Below are 19,401 nucleotides of genomic sequence, written 5' to 3'. Positions count from 1 at the left end.
TCCACAGTACCCCAAATTCGACCCAGCAAGACTGATTTAAGTGCTAATCCACTTGTCAGGGGTGGAGTAAGGAAACCGATTTTAAGAGCCCTTTAAGTCGAAAAAAGGGCTTCATCGTGTGTACGGGTGCAGGTTTACATCGATTTAACGCTGCTAAATTCGACCTAAAGTCCTAGTGTAGACCAGGGCTAACTCTCTCTCTGCCATGCCCCTTTATCTGCTCTCAATTGTTGACTCTTGTCTGATGTTTAGACTGTTGTGACTTCCCGTCTGTGAAGCTCTTCGGAGCTGTACACATGCATTTTAGCAACATGACAACCAGCCTTGACAACACTCCTGTTTGCTGTATGGGATTACTCACGTGAGTAAGGGCTGCAGGCTCAGCTTCATATTTTTGTAGGATTAAACGCCCACAGAATTCACTTCACCCCAGACACATGTGTAGCACTCAGCCCAGCAGTGAGCCCTGCGAGGGAAGTCATTGGCCAACATTCTACTGGGGACAAACACCTTCCTAGGAATCATTACTTAGGGGTGATTTCATCCCCTAATTTGCAGGAAACTAGGCTGTTAGATTTACTCTGCATTTGTAAAGTGCCTGTTGCTCACGATGCTATATGCCAATGGTTCCCAACCCACCGGGGCTCGTCTCTCACCTGTGCTCTCCCTTCCCCTGGGCAGCAGGCAGCGGCGTGGGGAGCAGGATCCAGCTGCAGATGCACGGAAGAGCACCTCCAGGGACCACATGGGATGGGAACAGGCTGCTGACTGTCCACTCGTTAGCTCCGGCTGCTTCCTCCGAGCTGCTGTGATGCCTGGATCCTGCTCTCACTTCCCCCGGGCAGCAGGATCCAGGCAGCAGTAGCAGTGTGGAGGAAGCAGCTGGAACCAGCCAGCAGACAGCTGCAGGAGCTGCTCAGTCAGGGACCTTTGGACACCAGTGTCAGAAAACTTTCTACAGTTGGACCGGCCTGTCCCTGGCTTAGCCTGATGGGCGGTTTGAGCCAACCCCTGCCTACTGCCTCCCTCAGTCTCTTCACTTCAGCCTCACTCCACACCTGCCCCTCATGCCCTCCTGCTTTGGCCCTTGCCCCCACCACTCCTCTCCTCAATGCTCCCTCTCGTTTGCCTTGCCATTTGGTGCATCCCCTCCCAACCACACTCCATCAGCCAAACAAATCATTTGCTGCCCTCAAATTTAGAGACTAACCAATTTGAGCATAAGCTTTCGTGAGCTACAGCTCACTTCATTGGATGCATACTGTGGAAAGTACAGAAGACGTTTTTATACACACAAACCATGGAAAAAATGGGTGATTATCACTACAAAAGGTTTTCTCTCCACCCACCCCACTCTCCTGTGGAGGGGAGAGATCACCTTTTGTAGTGATAATCACCCATTTTTTCCATGGTTTGTGTGTATAAAAACGTCTTCTGTACTTTCCACAGTATGCATCCGATGAAGTGAGCTGTAGCTCACGAAAGCTTATGCTCAGATAAATTGGTTAGTCTCTAAGGTGCCACAAGTACTCCTTTTCTTTTTGCAAATACAGACTAACACGGCTGTTACTCTGCAACCTGCCCTCAAATTGTTCACTCTGCTTGTGCATTATCCTCCCTCCCCGCATTCCTCTGCGGGGCAGGGACTGTCTGCAGCTCTGTTTGTACAGCCCCAAGTACGTGGCCATTCTTGGTTAGTCCCTAGGCACCACCATGATTAATAAAAATGGAAACCATGGCATAGGATTTAGAAACCTCCAGCTCCTTTTTATCACAGCATCACTTTTTACTCTCCCCTCAGTGGTGGTTTATGGCATGTTTTAGCCTTACATGAAGTGCAAGGAATTTTTCATACAATTAAGTAGCAGGGTCCCAGGCCTGCAGAATTGATGATCTAATTAAACCTCAAAAGGAATTGAAGACCAGCAGACCATGACTGGGAGGAGGAAGGGCAATGGGAAGGAGAAGCAAGATGGAGGAGGAATGCTGCTTCTGGATGAGCAGATTGTGGGCTGCTTTGCTGGTATGTTGTTAGTTACATTTAAACAGTTGTCATATTTTGAACTGCAGAATGCAAGGTTTTCTCCTGTGCTTGATGCTGAGCTGGGGGAAGGGAGGATCTGAGGCAGTAAGGGGAGGCTGCTGCTGAGTGACAGTCTCCTGGTTGCAAATTTCCCCAGCAACAGCCTGAGAATAGCCGCAGTTTGCTCAGTGATTTGCAGTGACTTTTCAATTACTGATGCCATTTTTTATTTTTAATTCTCCCCTATGCCTAATGATGCTCAATCCCGATTAAGGAGTATGCCCAGGTCAAGTTTATCGTTCTAAAATTCAGCTGGTTTTGCTATAGGCTTGTTTCAAAAATGTGGTCAGATTTTTTTAAAAATATGAACGAAGTATAGTGTCCCCTTTCCCATGGCTCAAAAACAGAGGCAGGGATTTTGCTTAAACTTTCTGAAAAAAATTACTTTCAGACACCATCCCTGTGAAATTTCAGCCCAAAAGAGGTTTTGGAAAGTTGGAGGCATGTGAAAATAGGGAGTATGGGAAAAGAGTTTTGCAGCCTTCACTGCAGGAGTCATACTGCAGCAAGATGCTAATTCACCTAGAACAGTGATTCTCAAACTTTTGTACTGGTGACCCCTTTCACATAGCAAGCCTCCAAGTGTGACCCCCCTTTTGAATTAAAAATACTTTTTTATATATTTAACACCATTATAAATGCTAGAGGCAAAGCAGAGTTTGGGGTGGAAGCTGACAGCTCGCGACCCCCTGAGGGATCCCGACCTATAATAAAGGCTGGTAGATGACGTGCAAGTGTTTGCACATACACACAGGAGTGAGTCCCAGAGGTAGCAGCATATGAGAGATGTGTCAAGGTGTATTGTGTAGATGCATCTATGACAGGCCTCATTAACCAATCAGATCACAGCTGACATCCAAAATCTTGCACAACAAGTTCATAATTACACCTGGCCAATTGTGTAATGCTTCATGGGTGGGAAGCAGGAGGCCTTGATTCCTACAGAACAGTTTATGCCCTGAAGTTAGAGACCTCATTAAACACATGCTTAGCTTGCACCATTCCAGATGTTATTAGTGGCCATAACATTATCTAGGCATTTTAAAAAGCCATCTACAGAATTTCTTGGTGACTTCCTGCAGCAATGAGTCCTGCAGGTTAATTATTGGCTACATAGACACTACCTGAAGTATTCTGTCCATTGACTGGTTCTAAAGGTACTAAGTTCTCATGAGTATCACGGAACAGGGTAAAGACAGAGGGGACGGATCAATTTTCACAAAGCCCCTCAAGGCCCCTCTAATTCCTCTTCCCGATAAATCCTTAGTATAGCCCACACCGTCAGTGAAAGACTCTTATGGTCAACTGTCCTCCACCTGCTCCTCATTGGATCCACCCCCACCTGGTCACATAACCCTGTGTCATCCACATCAACTACTTTACAGGGAACAGTGACATCAAGCGACATTTAAAATATATCAAACCGCTTTTAAGGGTTCCACCGATTTGAAAAGTTAACTACATTGTCTCCTTTGCCTCTTCACCTCCCCTTCCCTCTGCTCTCTTCCATGTTCCTGGACCCATTATTCCCTTCTTGTACATACTGCCCTGGCAGCCAGCCATCCTCTCCTTCCCGGGACACACAATGGTCATGCTTAAATTTGCCAGTTACTTTATGCAGGGATTTTCAAAGGAGTCTAAGTGAGTTAGGTGTTCAACTCGCACTGAAACCAATGGGATCTTGGCTCTTAACTCACTTGGGCTCCTGTGAAAATCTCAGACATATGTAACTCCTTAGCCAACTCACTCATTAGGGTGGGATTTTCAAAGGCGCATAAGTGGCTCAGGAGCACAGATCCCACTGGCAGTTCATGGGACCTGTGCTCTTAAACAAACCGGGTGCCTTTGAAAAGCCCTTTGGTTGGAATGTGAAGTATTTCCTGCAGCAACTGTAGGTGAGTACAAGAGAATAATGACTCCTCCTTTCCAGCTGCTTTTAGAGTCCTGCCATGCCAAAGAACCTGGGAATGTGGAGAACCTGCACCATGTGACCACCCAGCTCTCCACAGTCCTACAGCAGATGATGTATGAACCCCAGTTTGGGAATTACTGGGTTAAATAATCATAGAAATGTAGGGTTGGGAGGGACCTCGCAAGGTCACCTGCTCTCTACGCCCCCTCCTGCCCCAGTTTTATCTGCTCCTTTCCTAGATCATCTCAGCTCTATGCTCCTCAAGGAGAGGCAGGGATCACAGCCAGTGTTCCAGGAGAAGATTGACTATTTTCTGCGTCTTCTTGGATTCACCCAGAAAGCAGGCGCACTTTTTGAACTGCTGCTGCTCCCTAGCAGATGCTTTCACTGAGCCAAACACAGCAATGCCAAGCCTCTCTGCCCTGAAGAACCCTGCATGCTCAGAGCCCACCACCATGTAACTGTGCAAGGGACGGACATGGACCTGCTCTGTAAGAATTTTATGCACACTGGAAACAAATATTTATTTTCACTATAAATAAATTGCAATGCTGTGCTGTTATAAGGGATATGATTCGGAGTTGTAACCTTCCAGCTGCATTTAACACTGTCTCATTAGGAACAGCATCCCTGTTAATTACTGAGTGTCCAGTGATAGGGGCTGAATGATGCAGGGGAAACACTCTTCAGTGGGGGTACCTACCGTTAACCTGCAAAGCAATCCATGGCAGAGTCCCGAGGAGAGCATTTGAAAGGCTGGTGCTGTACAGGAGCTCACACCCAGCTACCACAAGACAGATGCTCTCCATCTGGAGACGGGGGGTTGAGGGGGAGGAACATGGTGACTCTCAATCCTGGCTGCACAGAGAAAGCGTGTGTTACTGTATGAATCTATTGGTTTAGTTTAACAGGCGGCTGTAAGGAAAAGTGAGCAGGATGGAAACAATGGCTCATGCTAAGCCACCCCTCAGCAAACACGTGAGGATGTTATGGGACAACAGCAGGGCCTCTGGCTCTGAGGAGCCTGGCCCAACCTCCCCAAAGCCTGCTCAGTTGGTTTTAAACACACAGGGCCGAAGCACAGGAACTGACAAGAACCAAGGAACTCTGGCTGGATTAGAAGGGACTCTGCCTCTCAAGACAGGAGAAGGAGTCTCGGTAAGGGAAGTCAGTCACCCAAGCTAGGCCTGCCTAGGTGGCCACCATCACAGGATGGTAGAGCTTTAGGTTAGAGAGACATGCCTGAGGACTGTGGGTTCAGCACAGACTCACTCAAGAGTTGCCCTCCTATTCTGTGACTCTAAGCCATGGGCTGTGTCATGTGGGATGAGCTAGGACCACCCACTGCATTGGGAGTCCCTGGAAGAGATGTGGTTGATTCAGCCAGAATTCCTCTAGTCTGGGGCTTCCATAAAGCAACCACTCTGCCATCCCTTTACAGGTGCTGCACATGTGCCCCATCTTTTTGGTTCTGCTCTACTGACAGGTGCAAAGCCCTGGCCCCAGTCCCACCCTGCCCTCTTTGGGGAACTTGACAGAAGGGTGCAGAAGTCTGTGCCACTGAAGGGGGACCCACAGTCATGATCCTGCTCCTAGGATGATGCTCCAATAAGCCAGTGCCGTGGGGAATAAACAACAACTTCCATGCACCGGAGTCAGGTAAAGGATGGAAGAGCAGCCCTTTCCGGACAGCACAGGCTGGGGCTAGCTGACCAGGAGCCAGGACAAGCAGCTGCAGAGACATGAGGGCTGCCACGCCCATTTTTACAGAATTTGATGGCAGTCAGGGAAGGGGGCAAAGGCCTTTGCTGCTCTGTTACTGAGGTTGAAGAGAGCCCTACAGAAACCCCAGGGAGCCCACCTGCACCTCCTGGGAGCTCCCCATCTGCACTGAACCTGGCCTGTCCCAGGGAGACTGGAGCCTGGCACAGAGCCTGTGCTCCCCATGCAGCTCCGGGCTGTACGCTACAGAGGAGCACAAGGAAAGAGCGGGGAGAAAGACCCCTTCATGCCCTCTACTAGCCCTGTGGGCCAAATTCAACCCTGGTGTAACCCTATGGAGCTCAGCATAGCTGCATCTGCTTGCACCTGGGCTGAATTTGACCCTGAGTGCCATGAAGCTACCACTTCCAGGCCTGGCACCACCCTCCCTGGTGTTACCCTCACAGGAGGGCTGCTTTCCTCTTTAAGGCACAAAGCCCCAAAATGACCATGGGTTTTTTGCAAATAAAATGAAGGGTTCTAAGGTGACTCCACTAAACCAGCTTAAATCACAGCATCCCTGCTCCTCCAGCCAAGGAAACTGCTTCTAATTTTCTAACTGGTGCTTTGCTTTATTTTTAAAAGAGTGACCTTTTCCTGGAAACTTGCATGGGAGATCAGTTACCATAAATTAGAGCACATGCACAGGGAACACCACGGACTGCGCGCCTAATGCCCTCAAACTGCTTCCTCCATCTCCAAGCACAAAAATTAAAGGTGCCCTTCAGCAGCTCCCCTGCGTTGGGACAGACAGATCTGCCTGTTCCTCGCATCAGCTCAACGATTGCATAATGTGACCCAGGCAGATTTCCTGATTCCAGGGTTTCTGAGATAATCTGGGAGCTGCGCATATGGGGGAAACATGTGGGCCACCAATACAAAAACTGACTTGAGGTTAGATACACGATGGGACACTATGTACACATGACACAGGATGATGCTGAATGTTTGCAATTCTCTGACACACACACACACACAGAGCTCCAATGGGAGGAATTCACCTTACAGGGAACCAAAAACATAAATGAACAGTTCTTCACAGCACCTCAGGGATATAAATAGGACAGGCTTATGCAGAGCAGCTACTCACACACAAGGTTGAGCAGACTGCCTGGACAGATGAACATAGATAATCCAAATCATTGCTGTGGTGAAATTATAGGAGTGGGAGTGCCTTGCTGCTTCCCATCACCTCCTCCTTTGTTCCCACCGCTCTGGCCTGAGCTGCCCTTAACATGCCTGTGACGAATGTGTTACTAATGACCTGAGTGCAGGGCTCTGCACAGAGGCACCAGAGAACGGCAGCAGGGCATTAATTTTAAGTGACCTTTTCACAGAGATGCCCCAAATTCCAGTGTCCCCCATACGCACTCTGCTGGGGTGCCCTATGAAAGACGTATTGGAGTTCAAAACGAGAATCCAGACGGGACAGAACTCACAACCCTGAACTGGTCCCCAGAAATAAACTCCACTATCCCATAGGAATGCCATACCATTCAAGCTCAGCAGGACGTTGAAAAGGCAGGTTTGATGGGTTACCTTGTCAATTAATCTGTCAAGATGTATATAAACTGCTGACCTCTCCCAGGAGGAGGATTGTGGGAGAGAGCAGCAGCTGCTTTTGCTATAGCCTGGCCTTAAAAAAGTGGAGTTTAAAAAAAAAAAAAGGAGGTTTTCCCCTTACCCACAAATGTTAAAAAGCACTCACGGGATATCGCTTCAATTTTCTGGAATTTTTTGCCCCACACACTGTCCAAGTGCGGTATACTTCAGCTCCACAGACGAATATTTCAGGAAGTCCTGAGCAGGAGAAACTGCAGCTTCTAATTGAAATGCTTTTGCAATCACACCACCAGTGGGTCCCACCAATCACCCACTCACACTAACTAATTGATGTAGCACTGGATTTGCTGCAGCCGGTTTACACAAACCTTACAGATTCACCATTCAAATCAATTCCGGAAGCTCACACGGTATTTCAAGTAAGCCATGTTACTGCTCTTCTATACACACAAACAAATACACCACAAAATACTCACAACTCCCCTGTATCACAAACACTAGCCCAGAGATGCTCAGGACACGGAACATTCTACAGCCCGTGAACAGCGGCATGCAGGCGTAAAACCAGCCCCAATGTTAAAACCCGGAGATCCAGCCCCCGGGCGGCAGGCCAGATGCTACATAGGCCTACAACACTGGCTTTCTAAACACACGCATAGAAGAACGTGTAAGAGTGGGGAGAGATGCACTGAGGTGGTTGTCAGGGCAAAGTGAGATTCACATCCTAGTGACCACTGCAGCACACGGCAGCTCCCTTGATGGGGTTCTAAAAGGGCTCCCGGTGTCTCACCACAGACGCCAGTCAGGACAAGGCACACACAGACAGTCTGTTCACCCTGCAGGGGTGGCCAACCCATGGCTCCGGAGCCACGTGCGGCTCCTTGTACACGCACAGACTCCAGGGCTGGAGCTACCGGCGCCAACTTGCCCGTGTGCCGGGGGGCGCTCACTGCTCAGCCGCTGGTGCTGCCACAGGCCCTGCCCCCACTCCACCCCTTCCCGCCCCCTCCCCTGAGCCTGCCAGGCCCTCGCTCCTCCCCATCCCGCACAGAGCCTCCTGCACCCCACAAACCAGCTGATCGGGTGGTGCGGGGAAGGAGGGGGAGGCGCTGATCAGCGGGGCTGCCAGGGGGCGGGAGGCGCTGGCAGCGGAGCTCATGGGGGGCTGCTGACGTATTACTGGGGCTCTTTGGCAATGCACATTGGTAAATTCTGGCTCCTTCTCAGGCTCAGGCTGGCCAGAGCTTAACCCCCTCCCCCGCCCAGGGTCATATTAAAATCAATTTGCCTCCCTACAGGCAACTAGCATCAAGGACACAGGGTTGGTTCAATGACACAGTCAAGCCAATAAGCTCTGTGACCAGCTGGGCTTCGGCAGTCCTGTTCAAGCTGCATGTGATGGAGAAGCCCTGCTGTGAGGGGACAGCAAGACATGGAGCAGTGCTCAAGGCAGCAGGTGGCGCTGTGGGGCCACAGAAAGCTTTCTTCACAAACACTGAACGACAACGGCTCCCTCCAACACAACTGTTGGGAGGGATGCTCTGCTGCTCATGAGAAAATTAAACAGGAAGGGTCGAGGGGTTGATGATCAGACTCTTACTCTGCAGACATGAATGAACTCTAGGAGGGATGTGCCAGCTACTCCCTATTTGCCGGTCACAAACCAGTGCTCCTGATGCTTTGGTCAGATCGGTAGTTTCTGCTCAGGAAGGTTCCAAGGTGAATGGTGCTCTGGACCAGGAGACGGATGGGCCAGCCCAGCTCAGGGAGTGGTGTCTGCACAGCACTGGCTTGCAGCATGCCAGACTCAGGCCAATGGTTTAACCACCTCACTTTGATAAACTCTAGAAGTCAGATCCTGAGAAGGCAGAGCACGACTATGACCTTTTACCTCTCCAGCAGCAGACAGTGCTTGGAGCTCTAACAGAGAAGTGGAAGCTTGGTCTTAGATCAGTTATTTTTCTGATCTCCAGCATAAGCCTGACAGCCACAGCTAAAAGACATGAACCGATAAAGAGACAGGGCAGGATCTACTTCTAACAAGGCATAGCAAGTCTGGGATTATTTAATCTGGAAGGTTTCAGAGTAACAGCCGTGTTAGTCTGTATTCGCAAAAAGAAAAAAGGAGTACTTGTGGCACCTTAGAGACTAACCAATTTAATTGAGCATAAGCTTTCGTGAGCTACAGCTCACTTCATCGGATGCATACTGTGGAAAATACAGAAGATGTTCTTATACATACAAACCATGAAAAAATGGGTGTTTAGCACTACAAAAGGTTTTCTCTCCCCCCACCCCACTCTCCTGCTGGTAATAGCTCATCTAAAGTGATCACTCTCCTTACAATGTGTATGATAATCAAGTTGGGCCATTTCCAGCACAAATCCAGGGTTCTCCGACTGATTTATGAATGTTATAAATCTTGACATCCGATTTGTGTCCATTTATTCTTTTACGTAGAGACTGTCCAGTTTGCCCAATGTACATGGCAGAGGGGCACTGCTGGCACATGATGGCATATATCACATTGGTGGATGTGCAGGTGAACGAGCCTCTGATAGTGTGGCTGATGTTATTAGGCCCTGTGATGGTGTCCCCTGAATAGATATGTGGGCACATGTACATTGGCCAAACTGGACAGTTTCTACGTAAAAGAATAAATGGACACAAATCAGATATCAAGAATTAGAACATTCATAAACAGTTGGAGAACACTTCAATCTCTCTGGTCACGCGATTACAGACATGAAAGTTGCGATATTACAACAGAAAAACTTCAAAACCAGACTCCAGCAAGAGACTGTTGAATTGGAATTCATTTGCAAATTGGATACAGTTAACTTAGGCTTGAAGAGAGACTGGGAGTGGCTAAGTCATTATGCAAGGTAACCTATTTCCCCTTTTTTCCTACATCCCCTTCCCCCACCCCCATTCCTCAGACGTTCTTGTTAAACCCTGGATTTGTGCTGGAAATGGCCCAACTTGATTATCATACACATTGTAAGGAGAGTGATCACTTTAGATAAGCTATTACCAGAAGGAGAGTGGGGTGGGGGGAGAGAAAACCTTTTGTAGTGCTAAACATCCATTTTTTCATGGTTTGTATGTATAAGAACATCTTCTGTATTTTCCACAGTATGCATCCGATGAAGTAGCTGTAGCTCGCGAAAGCTTATGCTCAAATAAATTGGTTAGTCTCTAAGGTGCCACAAGTAATCCTTTTCTTTAATCTGGAAGGAATAGCTGGAAGGAATTGAAAGGGGTATGGAAGACTCACTATATTGTACTTTAATTCTTCGTTCTGCTACAGTTACTGTAACACAGGGGTTCCCAAACTGGGGGTCAGGACTCCTGGGGGGGGGAGCGCAAGCTGTCAACCCCCACCCCAAACCCCGCTTCGCCTCCAGCATTTATAATGGTGTTAAATATATTTAAAAGTGTTTTTAATTTATAAGGGGGAGTCGCATTCAGAGGCTTGCTATGTGAAAGGTACAAAAAGTTTGAGAAGCACTGCTTGAACAATTCACCTTCACAATGCTTCTCAAAGGTAAGTATTATGCCCATTCCACATATGGGTAACTGAGACACAAAGAGGATAAGTAATTTGCCCAAAACCACACTGAGTCTGTGGCAGAGCCAGGAAGAGATTCCCATATCTCCAGATTCTGGCCTTTTGCTTTGACCATTAGTTTAAGCTTCCTCCGAAATCAGAAAACCCTTGTTTGTGCTGTCCTACAAACAGTGCAAGCTAACACTCAACGGAATTAAGGCTAGTAAAATTTAGAAACAACTAGAGGAATTATTTACGTAACATACAACGAATCTGTGAAATTAGCTGACACAGAAAAGGAGAGGAGAGGTTACTTACTGTTAGGATATAGAAAAGGAGGACTTGTGGCACCTTAGAGACTAACCAATTTATTTGAGCATGAGCTTTCGTGAGCTACAGCTCACTTCATCAAATAAATTGGTTAGTCTCTAAAGTGCCACAAGTCCTCCTTTTCTTTTTGCGAATACAGACTAGCACGGCTGTTACTCTGAAACCTGTTAGGATATAGATATTCAGGCCTGTCTGTAAAGGCCTATACTCTAAGAATTTAGGTGTATTCTTATCACTTGGCTAGTGATAGAGGTATAAAAGAAAGAATCAAAATCACTGTCTGCTTCTCTTACTGTGACAGTCTGAGGCCCTGTTCTTAGGCTAAGGCCTTTGGCTAAGCAGCAGAGGCAGCCATAAGCTGGGAAGCAAACAGTCACATCCTCACATTCCAAACTAGTCACACTGAAATAAGGTGCTATTCGGCTGTTAGGAATACAATCCTGTCCTGATAGTTCCTATCACCTCCAGAGAAAGGGAAGTGCCTAGAAAATGTAAAAGGAAACTTAGTTTGATAGCATCCTGTCTGGCAAGAACTCACTTATCAATAGCTGGGATGTGAAATCCTCACTTCTGTATTGTCTTGTCATTATAGTTCCCACTTTGCTGTTGTTTGTCTGTATAATCTGTCTGGTTTTGTGATTGTTCCTGTCTGCTGTATAATTAATTTTGCTGGGTGTAAACTAATTAAGGTGGTGGGATATAATTGGTTACATAATCATGTTACAATATGTTAGGATTGGTTAGTTAAATTTCAGGAAAATGATTGGTTAAGGTATAGCTAAGCAGAACTCAAGTTTTACTATATAATCTGTAGTCAATGAGGAAGTGACTGGGTGTGGGTGGGGGTGGGCATGTGGGTGTGTGAGATGGGAACAGGGAATGGGGGTAAGAAAATTGGAATCATGTTTTGCTAAGGGTAGGAATGGGAACAGGGACACAGGTGTAAGGCTCTGTGGTGTCAGAGCTGGGAAGGAGGATACTAAGGAAGGAAACTGGAATCATGCTTGCTGGAAGTTCACCCCAATAAACATTGAATTGTTTGCACCTTTGGACTTCGGGTATTGTTGCTCTCTGTTCATGCGAGAAGGACCAGGGAAGTAAGTGGGTGAAGGAATAAGCCCCCTAACACTTACCTTACAGTCACTTGAGTTCTTAGAGATATTTTGTCCCTGTGCGTGCTCCACCATAGGATGTGCACACACCGCGCACTCTCAATCAGAGACTGCTGGGATGGGATCCCCAGAGTACAACCTGGAACTGGGATGCCGCTGGGCCCCCTTAACTCTCCAGCCTGGCTGCCTCTCACAATTCTTTGCTAGTGACAAGCAGGAAACCCCTCCAGGTGCTGTTATCACTTAGCAAAACATCAGGTGGAGGCCTGCATGAGTGTTTCCTGAGCCACTCATGAATGACACAGTGAAAGGCACCAGCAAATCTCCCAAGCCCCCAGCCTCGCACCCCAGAAGTGTACTATCTGGCCCTGATCAGAGGCCTGACCTGTGTACATTTATTACCCAGTCTGCCCCTCCCTTGATATGAAGAGGACACAAAGTAGCCTTTGTAAACTGAGCTGAGATTTCCCAATATCCTATTACGCCTCCATAGGTCTTTCCACCACATGAGTGAGTCCAGCACCTTCCGAGGCACTTAACGTTTGGAGAGGCTGTGTCTGTTTGGGGTATACGCTGCCCTTTGTCACGTCTGGAGGCATCTGAGGTGCACCCTTGCATGGGGAGTCACATATGGAGGCCAACGTATGATCCAAGGTAAGTAGGCAAATCCTTACTGTGGTTTGTGGGGTGAACTGTGATGTTGAGATCGGATAGGGTGGCGAATCTCTCCTTGGGTAGGCAGGCTCTTGTTGTTGGGGAGTCTAGAGTAGCACGGATAAAGTCTGCCGTCTCTGTTTAAGTTAGCCTGGATTTCTTGGGGTTGAATAGAAGTTTGAGAGATTGGAATAGTGTTAATGCCCCGGTCATTGGCAACCTGAGCTCTTGGTTGCTATTTTAGAAATGTTCTAATTATTAACCATTGTAACCATTCCACATTCCTGTTCCAAGCTTCTCAGAGGTCTGGGATATTAGTACGAGGAAATATGGATTAAAAGCAGGGTAGACTGATTTAAATCAAATTTAAATCAGCAAGCAGGAAAACTTTATTTAAATCATTGATTTTAATCTTGTTCTTTCTTTGTACATTAGTTATTTTCCTAAAGAAAGGTTGATTTTCGTTTGTTAGTAAACTTTACAACATGCTGATTTGCAACTAAATACAGCCTTTACACTAAACTTGGAGGATGCTCTCTAGCTACACAAATTTAAACAAGTATATAACTTTACATTTATTCATATAGTTAATCTTTACATTTTTATAATGCTACAAAATGGTGACTGATGAATTTTTTTTTTATTAGATTAACGTTTCACTCTGTTTCTGTCAAGCTGCATTTGGATGGAGATAAAAATTCAGTTACAAATGCACAAACTGCATTTAAAGTTAGTTTAATTTAAATAATCTCAAATGTGCTGGATATAAGAAAAAAGTTTATCAAAACATGTCCTGCATTTAAAGCTAACTGATTAAGCAAAGGAAGCATTATCTGCACTTAATGAATTGACTCACTATATCCTATACCACACTATATATGGTGTGGATTGCACTCTCAGCAAATTTGAGGATGATACTAAACTAGGAGGAGTTGTAGATACGGTAGCAGGTAGGGATAGGATACAGAGGGACCTAGACAAACTGGAGGATTGGGCCAAAAGAAATCTGATGAGGTTCAACAAGGATAAGTGCAGGGTCCTGCACTTAGGACGGAAGAATCCAATGCACCGCTACAGACTAGGGACCGAATGGCTAGGAAGCAGTTCTGCGGAAAAGGACCTAGGGGTGACAGTGGACGAGAAGCTGGATATGAGTCCACTTAATACCCTGTTGTTATAATCTTTATCTAAGAAAGGTCATGAAATAGGTCATTCAAAAATTAATAACTCACTGATCATTAATATTCTTGCATGATGCATGCAGAGGTATGTACAAAAAGTTGTGAATGCACTAGAATTATGTCCTTAAAGGTATTTGCCAAGCAATGCCTAAGCCCAGACTGCCCTAGACAAAGGAACTTGTATTTGCTTTTCTGATAGCCTGGTCATCAGGCAGGGACAATGAAGGTCTATTTACATATAATGGAACTGAAACCAATAGGTAACAAGTCTGGGAGGAGTCAGCATGGCAGAAAAATATACATCTCCCCACTGTATTTTCCACTGAATGCATCCGATGAAGTGAGCTGTAGCTCACGAAAGCTTATGCTCAAATAAATTGGTTAGTCTCTAAGGTGCCACAAGTACTCCTTTTCTTTTTGCAAATACAGACTAACACGGCTGCTACTCTGAAACCTGGCAGAAAAGAAAAGCTTGATCTGGCTTTTACTTTTCAAAGAATTCATTGCAAAGGTTTACTGGTCTATTATAAGCAGAGAGGCTGACTCTCAAGTGATAAACAATTTAATCAACTGATTTATAGAAGTGTAACAAGGGAGGTCTTTTCTGAAAGTTCATGACACACTGGTGAGATCATTGTGAGGAGTATGTATTACCGCTACATAAGGCTTTAAGGATACTCACTAATATTATGAGTTACTAATATTATGAGTTACAGTCTGCAATCAAACAAAGGAGGAAACAGGGTCCCTTCCAGACAGGAGGGAAGGCAGCTATCTGCCTGTCTCCAATGAAATTAAGCAAGGTGTGACAAAAACCAGGAGAAGCCCCATTTACATAGAAATCAGGAGGGGATAGGAAATCCACAGGAAGGGAAGAACAGCATGAGGTCATGGAACTTTGGAAAATATAAGCAAGCTTCCATCATTATGTTGGATCATATTAAAGAAGTTCTGTATTAAAATCACAAATGAGTTTGATTCCCCATAGTTTAAATTCCAGGGTATTACTAATTAAGAGGTCTCTTGGGTTTTGGTACTGTTTCTCTCCCTCTCTGTGTGAAATTTGCAAGCTGCTAATTCTGTTAGTACATTCTAAGACAGAGTCTGTTCTCAAATAATGACAGGTTTCAGAGTAATAGCCGTGTTAGTCTGTATTCGCAAAAAGAAAAGGAGGACTTGTGGCACCTTAGAGACTAACCAATTTAATTGAGCATAAGCTTTCGTGAGCTACAGCTCACTTCATCAGATGCATACTGTGGAAAATACAGAAGATGTTCTTATACATACAAACCATGAAAAAATGGGTGTTTACCACTACAAAGGGTTTTCTCTCCCCCCACCCTACTCTCCTGCTGGTAATAGCTTATCTAAAGTGATCACTCTCCTTACAATGTGTATGATGATCAAGGTGGGCCATTTCCAGCACAAATCCAGGGTTTAACAAGAACGTCTGAGGAACAGTGGGGCGGGGGGGGTGAAGGGGGGGCGCGAGGAATAAACAAGGTGAAATAGGCTTCAATAGAGACTGGGAATGGTTGAGTCATTATAAAAATTTAAGTTAATTGTATCCAATTTGCAAATTAATTCCAATTCAGCAGTCTCTCGCTGGAGTCGGTTTTCGAAGTTTTTTTGTTGAAGGATAGTCACTTTGAGATCAGAAATTGAGTGACTAGAGAGACTGAAGTGTTCTCCGACTGGCTTATGAATGTTCTAATTCTTGACACCTGATTTGTGTCCATTTATTCTTTTACGTAGAGACTGTCCAGTTTGACCAATGTACATGGCAGAGGGGCATTGCTGGCATATATCACATCGGTGGATGTGCAGGTGAACGAGCCTTTGATAGCGTGCCTGATGTTATTAGGCCCTGTGATGGTGTCCCCTGAATAGATATGTGGGCACAGTTGGCAACGGGCTTTGTTGCAAGGATAGGTTCCTGGGTTAGTGGTTCTGTTGTGTGGTATGTGGTTGCTGGTGAGTATTCACTTCAGGTTGGGGAGCTGTCTGTAGGCAAGGACTGGCCTGTCTCCCAAGATCTGTGAGTGTTGGGTCATCCTTCAGGATAGGTTGTAGATCCTTGATAATACATTGGAGGGATTTTAGTTGGGGGCTGAAGGTGACAGCTAGTGGAGTTCTGTTATATTTTTTGTTAGGCCTGTCCTGTAGTAGGTGACTTCTGGGAACTCTTCTGGCTCTATCAATCTGTTTCTTCACTTCCACATGTGGGTATTGTAGTTGTAAGAATGCTTGATAGAGATCTTGTAGGTGTTTGTCTCTGTCTGAGGGGTTAGAGCAAATGCGGTTGTATCGCCGAGCTTGGCTGTAGACAATGGATCATGTGGTGTGGTCAGGGTGAAAGCTGGAGACATGTAAGTAGGAATAGCGGTCAGTAGGTTTCCGGTATAGGGTGGTGTTTATGTACCATCGTTTATTAGCACTGTAGTGTCCAGGAAGTGGATCTCTTGTGTGGACTGGACCAGGCTGAGGTTGATGGTGGGATGGAAATTGTTGAAATCATGGTGGAATTCCTCAAGGGCTTCTTTTCCATGGGTCCAGATGATGAAGATGTCATCAATGTAGCGCAAGTAGCGTAGGGGCGTTAGGGGACGAGAGCTGAGGAAGCGTTGTTCTAAGTCAGCCATAAAAATGTTGGCATACTGTGGGGCCATGCGGGTACCCATAGCAGTGCCGCTGATTTGAAGGTATACATTGTCCCCAAATGTGAAATAGTTATGGGTAAGGACAAAGTCACAAAGTTCAGCCACCAGGTTAGCCGTGACATTATTGGGGATAGTGTTCTTGACGGCTTGTAGTCCATCTTAGTGTGAAATGTTGGTGTAGAGGGCTTCTACATCCATAGTGGCCAGGATGGTGTTTTCAGGAAGATCACCGATGGATTGTAGTTTCCTCAGGAAGTCAGTGGTGTCTCGAAGGTAGCTGGGAGTGCTGGTAGCATAGGGCCTGAGGAGGGAGTCTACATAGCCAGACTATCCTGCTGTCAGGGTGCCAATGCCTGAGATGATGGGGCACCCAGGATTTTCAGGTTTATGAATCTTGGGTAGTAGATAGAATATCCCAGGTTGGGGTTCCAGGGGTGTGTCTGTGCGGATTTGATCTTGTGCTTTTTCAGGGAGTTTCTTGAGCAAATGCTGTAGTTTCTTTTGGTACCTCTCAGTGGGATCAGAGGGTACTGACTTGTAGAAAGTGGTGTTGGAGAGCTGCCAAGCAGCCTCTTGTTCATATTCTGACCTATTCATGATGACAACAGCACCTCCTTTGTCAGACTTATTGAATTTGATGTCAGAGTTCTTTCTGAGGCTGTGGATGGCATTGTGTTCTGCACAGCTGAGGTTGTGGGGCAAGCGATGCTGCTTTTCCACAATTTCAGCCCATGCACGTCGGCGGAAGCACTATGTAGAAGTCCAGTCTGCTGTCTCAACCTTCAGGAAGAGTCCACCTAGAATCCTCCTTTTTGTAGTGTTGGTAGGGAGGTCTCTGTTTGCTCCAACCCCTCAGACAGAGACAAACATCTACAAGATCTCTATCAAGCATTCTTACAACTACAATACTCACCTGCGGAAGTGAAGAAACAGATTGATAGAGCCAGAAGAGTTCCCAGAAGTCACCTACTACAGGACAGGCCTAACAAAGAAAATAACAGAACACCACTAGCCGTCACCTTCAGCCCCCAACTAAAACCCCTCCAATGCATTATCAAGGATCTACAACCTATCCTGAAGGATGACCCAACACTCTCACAGATCTTGGGAGACAGGCCAGTCCTTGCCTATAGACAGCCCCCCAACCTGAAGTGAATACTCACCAGCAACCACATACCACACAACAGAACCACTAACCCAGGAACCTATCCTTGCAGCAAAGCCCGTTGCCAACTGTGTCCACATATCTATTCAGGGGACACCATCACAGGGCCTAACAACATCAGCCACACTATCAAAGGCTCGTTCACCTGCACATCCACCAATGTGATATATGCCATCATGTGCCAGCAATGCCCCTCTGCCATGTACATTGGGCAAACTGGACAGTCTCTATGGAAAAGAATAAATGGACACAAATCGGATGTCAAGAATTATAACATTCATAAACCAGTCGGAGAACCCTGGATTTGTGCTGGAAATGGCCCAACTTGATCATCATACACATTGTAAGGATAGTGATCACTTTAGATAAGCTATTACCAGCAGGAGAGTGGGGTGGGGGGAGAGAAAACCTTTTGTAGTGCTAAACACCCATCTTTTCATGGTTTGTATGTATAAGGACATCTTCTGTATTTTCCACAGTATGCATCCGATGAAGTGAGCTGTAGCTCACGAAAGCTTATGCTCAAATAAATTGGTTAGTCTCTAAGGTGCCACAAGTACTCCTTTTCTTTTCTGTTCTCAAAGCAATTCTTTGTAACTACTCACACAGAGAGAGACTCAAAGCAATACTCTGCAACAACAGAAACAGCACCCAGAGACTCCCCGCCCTTTTGTTGTATTCATCTCGCTTTGTTAACAATTGTGATTAAAATAGAGATAGAGGATGTATGTGGATGGATGCTTTGTGTGGATAATAACTGAATGATCAGGGAGGTGCCAGCCTAAGAATCCAGTGTCCATCGGCTGAAGAAGGCGTCAAGTGGAAATAACCAGAGGACCCCCGGAGGGCAGACTGGAATCCACCCAACAGCCTCAAGAATGGGAGAACCAAAGAACGAGATAACATCTGGCAGCACGGAGCCATCAGGAATGTGCCATCTGCTGATTGATTCAGCAACAGCATGATGAAGCAATTCCCATAGACTGGCATAAGAAGAAACTCCCATAAAAATGGACTCTAGAAAGTGAGAACTTTGGGGTCTGATTCTGCAAACCAACTTCCAGGAGCATCAGATGAGCATCTGACAAGGCCCTGCTCCCTCCTCATGTCCAGGCCACCTGGCCAGTGGCTTGGCATGAGCAACTCTAAGGCTGGTAACTAAGATAACAACCTTGCAGAACCCGTGTGTGTGTGTTTGTATGAATGAATGTGTGAATAAATATGAGATTGAATGGAATGTTATAGCTATAACTAACTGCTTATTCTCTGTGTATATATAAAGTCTGCTGCAGTTTCCACGGTATGCATCCGATGAAGTGAGCTGTAGCTCACGAAAGCTCATGCTCAAATAAATTGGTTAGTCTCTAAGGTGCCACAAGTACTCCTTTTCTTTTTGCGAATACAGACTAACACGGCTGTTACTCTGATAA

General features: G+C 46.2%; 1 protein-coding gene across 5 annotated transcripts in view; it reads right to left on the bottom strand.

Moving 5' to 3' along the window:
- The window catches only part of OSBP2 (oxysterol binding protein 2), a 354,387-nt gene that overhangs the window by 294,095 nt on the left and 40,891 nt on the right, over window positions 1-19,401 (bottom strand). The window contains exon 1 of one of the 5 annotated variants that reach the window (XM_077834781.1): window positions 4,699-4,841. The exons of the other annotated variants lie outside the window; for them this stretch is intronic. The gene's annotated coding sequence lies outside the window, so the exon portion shown is untranslated. Of the gene's footprint in view, window positions 1-4,698; window positions 4,842-19,401 lie in introns of those variants that run through there. 5 annotated transcript variants of the gene reach the window in all.

This window comes from Eretmochelys imbricata, chromosome 15 (genome assembly GCF_965152235.1).
Source record: "Eretmochelys imbricata isolate rEreImb1 chromosome 15, rEreImb1.hap1, whole genome shotgun sequence".
NCBI lineage: Eukaryota > Metazoa > Chordata > Testudines > Cheloniidae > Eretmochelys > Eretmochelys imbricata.
This window is presented reverse-complemented; position numbering and strand designations above follow the sequence as displayed.